The sequence below is a fragment of the Sinohyriopsis cumingii genome, unplaced genomic scaffold (assembly GCF_028554795.1).
Source record: "Sinohyriopsis cumingii isolate HCF-2022 unplaced genomic scaffold, ASM2855479v2 utg002482l, whole genome shotgun sequence".
Classification (NCBI taxonomy): Eukaryota; Metazoa; Mollusca; class Bivalvia; order Unionida; family Unionidae; genus Sinohyriopsis; species Sinohyriopsis cumingii.
In genome coordinates this window covers 359,636-370,070 of record NW_028316226.1, presented here as the reverse complement: position 1 = coordinate 370,070, position 10,435 = coordinate 359,636, and the positions used below count along the sequence as shown (strand labels likewise).

The window sequence follows — 10,435 nt, the reverse complement described above, 5'->3', positions numbered from 1 at the left end:
TTTTCGTTTTTTGTTAGTTACATTTGACGTTCTTAGTTTTTTCTCCCCTTTATATTCCATACAACTTTACAAAACAAAAAATAACAATTACGATCTATGTTGGTTTCAGTCCACGTTCTTTTTTTCTTTTACATTCCTTAAAAGCTTGCAAAACAAATGTAACAAGTACGTTCTTTGTTGGTTAAAGTCGATCTTTTTTTTTTTCTTACATTCTTTACAAGCTTACAAATTAAAAACTAACAATTATGTTCTTTTTTGGTTTCAATCGACGTTCCGCATCTGCAAGATGACTTATTGTTGTTACAGCTCTGTGAAGATAACAATTCCAAAATGTTGCACCGTATAACTGTAAATATAACTTTATCAAGCATATTTATTCTTAATAGGGTTGTCAACTTTTGAAAGCTGAGGCTGATTGAAGTCTGAAGATTGATCTCTGAAAGGTAAAGAAATGCAAGACAGGTTGATCATCTAGCCATCTACAACTACAAATATAACTTCCCAACATATGTCACATACACAACGAGAAAACACCGATATTATTTTCACACGAAAGCATAACTTAGGAAGAAAATTATAATATATTCAATTGAATTCGAATCGCAATTTATGCGACTATTTATTTCAATTGAAACCTTTAAAGGGGAGAGAAATCACTGGCCGCACATGGTGTCTGAAGCCATACACTGCATTATACTCCTCAGCAAGAGCAGAAGACCTCTTCCAGGACATGGTGATTATCACAATTTTTGCACGATCAGTTTGCGTTCAAAAATTTTAAAAGGAACGGAAACCTCTTCAAGCACATGGTACTTATTGGAAATGTAACACGTGCAGTTACATACGAAGCCATGAATGAACAGGAGCCGTGGTGATGCATAGTTATAGCAGAAACAGTTGCATTTGAAATCCGAGAAACAGAATAAACTCTCTAGCCAAAGATGTTACCTACTTATGATATTGATCAAGTGGTAGTCGGTATTTATCACCTTCAGACACACACAATAAGAGAACGGGAGTAAAATGAAATTTGTTGATTTTGAAATAAGGACAGACCAAGTTTCATGAACATGTCTTACAATTTAGAGCGAACTAACTGAAGACATTTTATTCTTAATTCTTACTGATTATATGGACAGACATACATTCGCAGAGTAAATGTGAATTTTTTTGAACATCAAAGTTTTCCTAAATTGACTTACTTGTTCATCTTTGAACTGCAACGATAAAACACTTAATTGACCATATGCCTTTTGTATGGTTTCGCTTCTAATGAACCGAACACTTGATTGAAAATTCAGGCGTGAATATGCTTTGGCGCATCATCTTAAACTAGTATCATATACTTACTTTAAAACCATAAATCTGGACACTAGAATAGTTTTAAAGGAGGTTCATCAATTGTTACGTAAAATACTTTTCCAATAAGTCGTACGTTCAGGAGCATTGTCAAATTCCCAATACATATCTCCCACACGATTTGTAACAATCAACAACATTTAATGATGTTTGCTTGTTGCTTTTCGTGAAATAGGTTAGAAAATCAAGAAAGTGGTAAACTGAGACTTGATGTTTTAAGAGAATAAAGATTCTCAACAGAAAAATCACAACCTACCAATTACGTTCTTTGCTGATCCCCGGTCGAGTCATACCAAAGACTTACAAAATGCTACTAACAGCTGCCTCGCTTCACGCTCAGCATTAAGAGGTTAGTGTTAGGACTGGTCCGCCTGGTGTCAGGATAATATGACTGGGTGGGACATCATGCTACATGTCTGCGGCATGATGCCCCAGTGCTAGACATAACTATAATCTGTCGCACTGCGGACATCGTAGCGATATGACTGATAAATTATTAAAGTTACGTTAAAAATCCAAATCACACACACACACACAAACACACACGCACACGCACACATGTTCTTTGCTGGTTTTAATCGACGTTCTTATTTTTTCTTCTTTACATTCCTTACAACCTTACACAACAAAAGATAACAATTACGTTATTTGTTAGTTTCAATCGATGTTCAGCATATGAATCAAAGTTTGCAAAGAGAATATTTGTGTGAATATTTGTGTGATTTGCAACAACAATTTCCTGATGCGTTTCAAAGTTACACTTTGAATAGAGCTTACAAAGGAAATGAAAATATCAGGAGCATTTTGGGCGAGATCCAGTCTTCCGAGTATCGACAAGCCTGGTTTTTAAAAGTGTAAATCGAATGGTAGTAAGTGGTGAATGTTTCTAATTAATTCAGACCTAGCAAATTAACGTTAAAACAAGTGAAAATTGTAAAGTTAAAAATATAGTTCATATGATGCGAAAACTGTTTTATGTTATGTATTGTTTAAACTGTATAAAGAGAATGGCAGAGGAAACCAAAAGGCATTTAATTTATTTACTTTTAATGAACATTCTTCGGACCTTTATGGTACATAGATTCATTCGCATCTATCTGTCTGTCTCTATGTATAACTGTATGTCTGTTTCAATCTCAATCCACTGTAAACCTGTCTGCCTGTTTGTCTGCCTATATGTCTATTGTATTGCCTGTTCAAGTATTTTGATTCTCTTGATGGGTATCTTCCTTCGTTGGAATGATGAAATATATATCTATATATCAATCTATCGATTGACCGATAGCTTTATCTGTCTATATATCTTGATGGGCATGCTCCTTTTTGAGAATGAGTACATTTCATACACAACTAGTAAAGTTTCAAAATCTTAGTCTTTCGTCATCATTATACATATTCAATTTGCTTCAGAACAAGAGACAGAATAACTTCAAATTACTTTTGTTTTTACATTCATCGCCAGGCTTTCTTCTCCAGTTACTTGTCGATATTATGTCCAAATAATGAAGATAATGACCCCAAATATAAGTCCTTATTCCAAGGCCCAAAAAAAAACTGTCGCAAATGACCAAAGGAAAAACTGATTTTAATGAATTTTAATCATTATTGCATAGGATAAGAAGGAACTTAGTGTCACTATAAAGTGTTTTTTTCTCTCTGAGTTTTCTCTGACGATGGTGTTTTCTGACATATGTAATTGTGGTTAAGTCTTTCTTGTATACATAAACTGGTTCTCTAAATTAAAGAATGAAACTATGCAATCAAAACTGGCAGAAGTTAAATAATTATTAGCATACATTTTGATAAGGATGTCTAAAACAAACTTTTTCTGTATGGGTGTGGAGGTTAACTTTGTTCAGAGGAAGATAAGAGTGCAATGAAAAACTATGCTAATCCACTGGTCCATACAGTAGTTATATTTGTTCAAGAATTTCCGTACATCCTCTGAAGCTGAAGTCGTAAATGGGGTTCTGGGAAGTTAACTTCCAATTAATTGTACTTGACTAACTATATGAAAACCTATTTCAAGTTTTGGAGAAATGACAATTCACCAGCGTTTCCGAAATCAATCCGTCAAAAGTATTGCATTTACACGAATAATTGAAAATGAAATATTTCATTCATGGCTGTCCCGAGAGATTGCTTCAAACCATTTACCAGGATACTACAAAATGAGTATTAACTTTCATTTCCAAAATGGTGGGCTCGTCCGGGATTTGAAACCCGGGACCTCTCGCACCCAAAGCGAGAATCATACCCCTAGACCAACGAGCCTCACATGGGAAATAATCGTGCCATTATCCGCCTTTATATTTGTCCTGCATACGAGCCCGTAACCTTATCTACAGCTTGATATCAGTGCGCTGCTGTTACTCAGATCCTTGCACATGAAAAGATTATATCATAGATGAAACGTACATATTTCATTTCCTTGTGTACATTTCATGCACAAATAGTATTGTTTCGAAATATCAGTCTTTTGATATCATTTACTATTCAGTTTGCTTCAAAGCTAATCTCCCAAATCTATGAGACATACACATATAAGTCCTTCTTCCAAGGAGAAAAAACTGTCGCAAATGACCCATGATCAAACTAAATTTAATGAATTTTAATAATCTTTGCATCATTTAAGACCAGATGATAGGAAGGAACTTAATGTTCTATAAAGTGTTTTCTTTTTCTCTCTTAGTTTTCTCTGAAGATTGTGTTTTGTAATTATATGTAATTTATGGATGACATTATTTCATTGTTGTATACACAGACTGGTTCTCTAAATTCAAGACCGAAACTATGCAATCAAGCTGATTGTTTGTTGTGGGTAATAAATGAAAAGTAATTAGTTGACTTTGTTTAGACTAACATGCTTTAAGATAAAGTCGATTTCCGATGACGAAGACATATTTAGAATTAAAATGATATTTTATTTGCATGCTTCTAAATGAAATCCAACTCATCTGAATTTTACTGTTGATAATAATCAAGAGTTTCAGATCTACATAATATTAATTGCTGCCGATAGACCCTTGGACAATTCGTTGATCAAACAGCATTCTCCATTCGCCGGCGTCCCCGTTTGAAACTTGGATTATGCATAAAGATGAATGCATGCTGATGTATGTCGATGGAAGCCAAATTTGCCATTCTAGTCGACGGTCATACCATTAATTTGACAGTTGATTTTCACAACAACAAAAAAGATAATTCCAGTAGGTGGATTAGGCAAGGTTCGTTTTAGGTTCTCTCTAAGCAGCACATTCATCTTTCGTTAAAGATATGATAGGAAATCTGTACAAATATTATGAATTCGTCCATCAATATTTTGCTTAAAACCAATTCCGGATAGACTTTGTTCTATTTACAACCTCCTTGAAAACGAATACCGTTTTCTACTAAAATGCTCTTGTGGATAGATGTGAGATGAAATTCAAGCAGACAAGACCTTTGAAGAGACTAGCAAGGGAGAAATCATGTGGCTGTCTCCAATTTAGAAAGTGCTTCAATCCAAGTAATCTACGCCGTTTCAGAATCAAATAAAGAGATGTGTTGTGTCGGTTTATTCTAACAGCATGCATTGTAACCCCATAGGCAGTCAATCAATAAATCAACGCCTACTGAATTAGATGACACAGACATGTAAATGACATTAGGCAGTTAAGGTAAAGACACGGTGGGGAGATAGGCCCTTACGAAGCAAGGGAATAATGTGCATCGGTGGTTCAGTGGTAGAATGCTCGCCTGCCACGCGGGCGGCCCGGGTTCGATTCCCGGCCGATGCAAATTTTTTTTATATAATTTTAGAATGTTTGCATAATCCAATATTTGTAATAACTCTTTTTTCCCTAGTCTAATTTTCGCTCACTTTTGTGTTTTATGCCAACTCCACAACTGAAATCGGAACAGTCCTTGAATCAGAAGCTTGGATGTCTCACACTGAGTGTCCCTCGCTTCCCGGAAAAAAAGATGGATGTTGGTGCAAAACAGCTTTCCATTACAATGGGACAGATCCTTATCTTGTCTATAAGGAGTTTCTAATTGGAACTGTAGGAAGAGCGTAATAACCTTCATTTTTCAGTTAGAGGTTAATCTTTAAATCCGGATGACGATGCCTATCGCCCTTAATTATTTTAACACAAGAACATTTCAGTGTACTGAACGTGTTATTATCATTTACTTTATGACACTAGAATACTCTTTTAGAGATGTCTTCAATTTATTTCAACATTTATGTCTGTCTGTAAACCTCGTTTCACGTTTGACTTTCTCCAGCCAACTTTGACTCAAATTTCATTGAACTGATTTCAAATCCAGACTGAAAGGAATGATACTAAGTTCCCATTCACAATGTTTTTGTGTTGTTTACAGATTACTGTATCAAACGATCATTGACCTCTCTCTCTCTCTCTCTCTCTCTCTCGCTCCCTCTCTCTCTCTTTCTCCCTCTCTCTCCCTCACACTCTCTCTCTCTCTCTCTCTCTCTCTCTCTCTCTCTCTCTCTCTCTCTCTCTCTCTCTCTCTCTCTGTCTGTCTCTCTCTCTCTCTCTCTCGATCGAAATCACACAAGAGTTCAAAGTTTATGCCTGCACAATGTCATATGTAGGAAGGTCATCAACCCTGTCATGGGTTTCATTACATTTCAGAGGACAACAAATAGAACTATAATCAGCCTGCAATTTCAAAACTCTACAACGTCATTAAGAATAAATGTACGACATACTGTTATATCTACAATTACACCGTTTGAAAGATAAACTATCCTCATGCGCAAACATGCACGCACGCAAACATACATATATGTGTAAACAACATACAATCATTTTTTTTTTAAAAGGCAAATTGTTATCTATACTGTATTTCTACTGTGTGATTGAAGTTTCTCCTTAATTGCGGGTAGGAGAATTGGGCCTATCTGAATAATGTCTTTTTTATCAATAACATATTGAAGGCTTATTGTGTATATGGTTGTAGATTATAAAGTAAGATTATTAATTTTGTATGAAAAACATCTTTATTTGGATTTGAGATCAGATCATTAGTTTTTCCTAAGGAAATCCTGGTGTACCAGATATTTGGCATGTTCTTTACTAAACCTTTAGTATTATACATGATCTTGCTGCCAGGGTTGAATATTATAGTAAACGAAACAAATATATTTGCAGTAGATGCATTAGGCAAAGTTGATTGCAGGTTTTATCTAAGCAATACACCAAACTTTAGGATAGGAAAACTGTACCAATAGTGCGAATTGCGTCCATTAATGTCTTGCTTACAAACTAATTCAGGACGGATTTTATTTGATTCACAACCTCCTTAGAAATGAACACCATTTCTCTACTTGCATGTGTCTTGTAGAAAGATCTAAGAGCCATATATATATATATATATATATATATATATATATATATATATATATATATATATATATATATATATATACACAGACGCTGGCGGCCTTCATTTGATTCCAAGTCGATGAAAGGATACTTTTACATTCAGAATGTGTGCATGGTCCTAAATTGTACTAGCGTTTATCGCTGTAACCTAATTGTCGCTCACTTATGTTTTGTATGCCAACGCCACAACTTAAAGTCTTCCATCAGGAGATGGGGTTTCTCACACAGAATGTCCCTCGTTTGATAGATGCCCCGTGAATCCAAAAATCAAAAGCAATTATTTTGTCATTGAGGATGTATTAAACTGCATGCCATAGTATTCATAGAACTGTATGCCTGAGAATGTGCAGAAATGCATTTCTGCCTATCGAAACAAAAGCACACCTGATGTTTTCTATCCAGAACTCAAACCTCAGTAAATCATAAAATAGGGAGTTGCAAAACTAATGCTAAAACAATTCTCTGGCAATCAAGAAGTCTAGTAAAAGTAATGCCACCAATGTCTTTCATCAGTACATTTTGGAATTAGAGCTACAATGAAATGATTTGCAATATTATCAGCCTATTACAAACCCAGTTTGAAGTGAGACAGAAATGTGACTCGGATTGAATCTTGAAAAGGTAAATAAAAGTCAGACGGAAACTTGCAGAAAACATGGAAGTCAGACGATATTTTTGAATAGTAAATGGAAATCAGACGAAGTCTTGGAAAAGTATGTTTAGGTAGATTTCTGAACACAAGGAATTCGACTGCTGTATTCCGAATTCAATACCAAGGTATTGTTATATTTATCCGAAAAGTCACAAACCGGTCTAGAACTGGGACTATGCCAAGCGAAGTTCGGACAAGTGGCACATTGTTTCAGATTGTTCAAGACAGACTGAGCGTGTTGCCGAGCGGATTTATTTTAATCGAAACACTTTGGCGCAGAAACACTATCCATATTTTAAAGATACAAATGATTTCCTGGAAAAAACTGACCAAACTTACAGCCCTCTTAAAACTGTATACTTGGAGAAAGAAAAGTGTGCAACGGCCATAAATTACCATTTTTGTACGTTAGGTGTATTGAGGATAGTTTCCTCGTTTGGACCCATGTGGAGGAAAAATAGTTTCCTGACTGGATATAACAACCAACATTCATCAATTAAAATTAAAACGAAAAGAAATGGAATAAGGAGTAGATTTCCTAAATTTGACATTATACAACAGAATAAACTTGCAAACGGGAATAATCGGGACATTAGGATATATTTAAAGGAGATTCATCAATTGTTACGTTAAATACCTTTCCTGTAAGGCATGGGTTCAGGAGCATTGTTAATTCCAAACACATATTTCCCACACGATTTTGCAACATCAACAATATTTAATGACGCTTGTTCGATGTATTTCGAGAAATAAGTTGAAAAATCAAGCAAGTGGTTAAACAGAGACCTGAAGTTTTAAGAAGAATAAATATTCTCAACAAAACAAAACTAACAATTTCGTTTTTTGTTAGTTACATTTGACGTTCTTAGTTTTCTCCTTTATATTCCATACAACTTTACAAAACAAAAAATAACAATTACGATCTATGTTGGTTTCAGTCCACGTTCTTTTTTTCTTTTACATTCCTTAAAAGCTTGCAAAACAAATGTAACAAGTACGTTCTTTGTTGGTTAAAGTCGATCTTTTTTTTTTTCTTTACATTCTTTACAAGCTTACAAATTAAAACTAACAATTATGTTCTTTTTTGGTTTCAATCGACGTTCCGCATCTGCAAGATGACTTATTGTTGTTACAGCTCTGTGGAAGATAACAATTCCAAAATGTTGCACCGTATAACTGTAAATATAACTTTATCAGCATATTTATTCTTAATAGGGTTGTCAACTTTTGAAAGCTGAGGCTGATTGAAGTCCTGAAGATTGATCTCTGAAAGGTAAAGAAATGCAAGACAGGTTGATCATCTAGCCATCTACAACTACAAATATAACTTCCCAACATATGTCACATACACAACGAGAAAACACCGATATTTTTTCACCGAAAGCATAACTTAGGAAGAAAATTATAATATATTCAATTGAATTCGAATCGCAATTATGCGACTATTTATTTCAATTGAAACCTTTAAAGGGAGAGAAATCACTGGCCGCACATGGTGTCTGAAGCCATACACTGCATTATACTCCTCAGCAAGAGCAGAAGACCTCTTCCAGGACATGGTGATTATCACAATTTTTGCACGATCAGTTGCGTTCAAAACATTTAAAAGAACGGAAACCCTCTTCAAGCACATGGTACTTATTGGAAATGTAACACGTGCAGTTACATACGAAGCCAGTGAATGAACAGGAGCCGTGGTGATGCATAGTTATAGCAGAAACAGTTGCATTTGAAAATCCGAGAAACAGAATAAACTCTCTAGCCAAAGATGTTACCTACTTATGATATTGATCAAGTGGTAGTCGGTATTTATCACCTTCAGACACACACAATAAGAGAACGGGAGTAAAATGAAATTTGTTGATTTTGAAATAAGGACAGACCAAGTTTCATGAACATGTCTTACAATTTTAGAGCGAACTAACTGAAGACATTTTATTCTTAATTTTTACTGATTATATGGACAGACATACATTCGCAGAGTAAATGTGAATTTTTTTGAACATCAAAGTTTTCCTAATTTGACTTACTTGTTCATCTTTGAACTGCAACGATAAAACACTTAATTGACCATATGCCTTTTGTATGGTTTCGCTTTCTAATGAACCGAACACTTGATTGAAAATTCAGGCGTGAATATGCTTTGGCGCATCATCTTAAACTAGTATCATATACTTACTTTAAAACATAATCTGGACACTAGAATAGTTTTAAAGGAGGTTCATCAATTGTTACGTAAAATACTTTTCCAATAAGTCGTACGTTCAGGAGCATTGTCAAATTCCCAATACATATCTCCCACACGATTTGTAACAATCAACAACATTTAATGATGTTTGCTTGTTGCTTTTCGTGAAATAGGTTAGAAAATCAAGAAAGTGGGTAAACTGAGACTTGATGTTTTAAGAAGAATAAAGATTCTCAACAAGAAAAATCACAACCTACCAATTACGTTCTTTGCTGATCCCCGGTCGAGTCATACCAAAGACTTACAAAATGCTACTAACAGCTGCCTCGCTTCACGCTCAGCATTAAGAGGTTAGTGTTAGGACTGGTCCGCCTGGTGTCAGGATAATATGACTGGGTGGGACATCATGCTACATGTCTGCGGCATGATGCCCCAGTGCTAGACATAACTATAATCTGTCGCACTGCGGACATCGTAGCGATATGACTGATAAATTATTAAAGTTACGTTAAAAATCCAAATCACACACACACACACAAACACACACGCACACGCACACATGTTCTTTGCTGGTTTTAATCGACGTTCTTATTTTTTCTTCTTTACATTCCTTACAATCTTACACAACAAAAGATAACAATTACGTTATTTGTTAGTTTCAATCGATGTTCAGCATATGAATCAAAGTTTGCAAGAGAATATTTGTGTGAATATTTGTGTGATTTGCAACAACAATTTCCTGATGCGTTTCAAAGTTACACTTTGAATAGAGCTTACAAAGGAAATGAAAATATAAGGAGCATTTTGGGCGAGATCCAGTCTTCCGAGTATCGACAAGCCTGG

The 10,435-nt window shown here is 35.1% G+C and overlaps 1 non-coding gene across 1 annotated transcript; it reads left to right on the top strand.

The window, feature by feature from the left end:
* Positions 1-5,067: 5,067 nt before the first annotated feature.
* Positions 5,068-5,138, top strand: Trnag-gcc (transfer RNA glycine (anticodon GCC)). The gene has a single exon. It is a non-coding gene; the product is annotated as a tRNA-Gly (tRNA).
* The last annotated feature ends 5,297 nt before the right edge of the window (positions 5,139-10,435 follow it).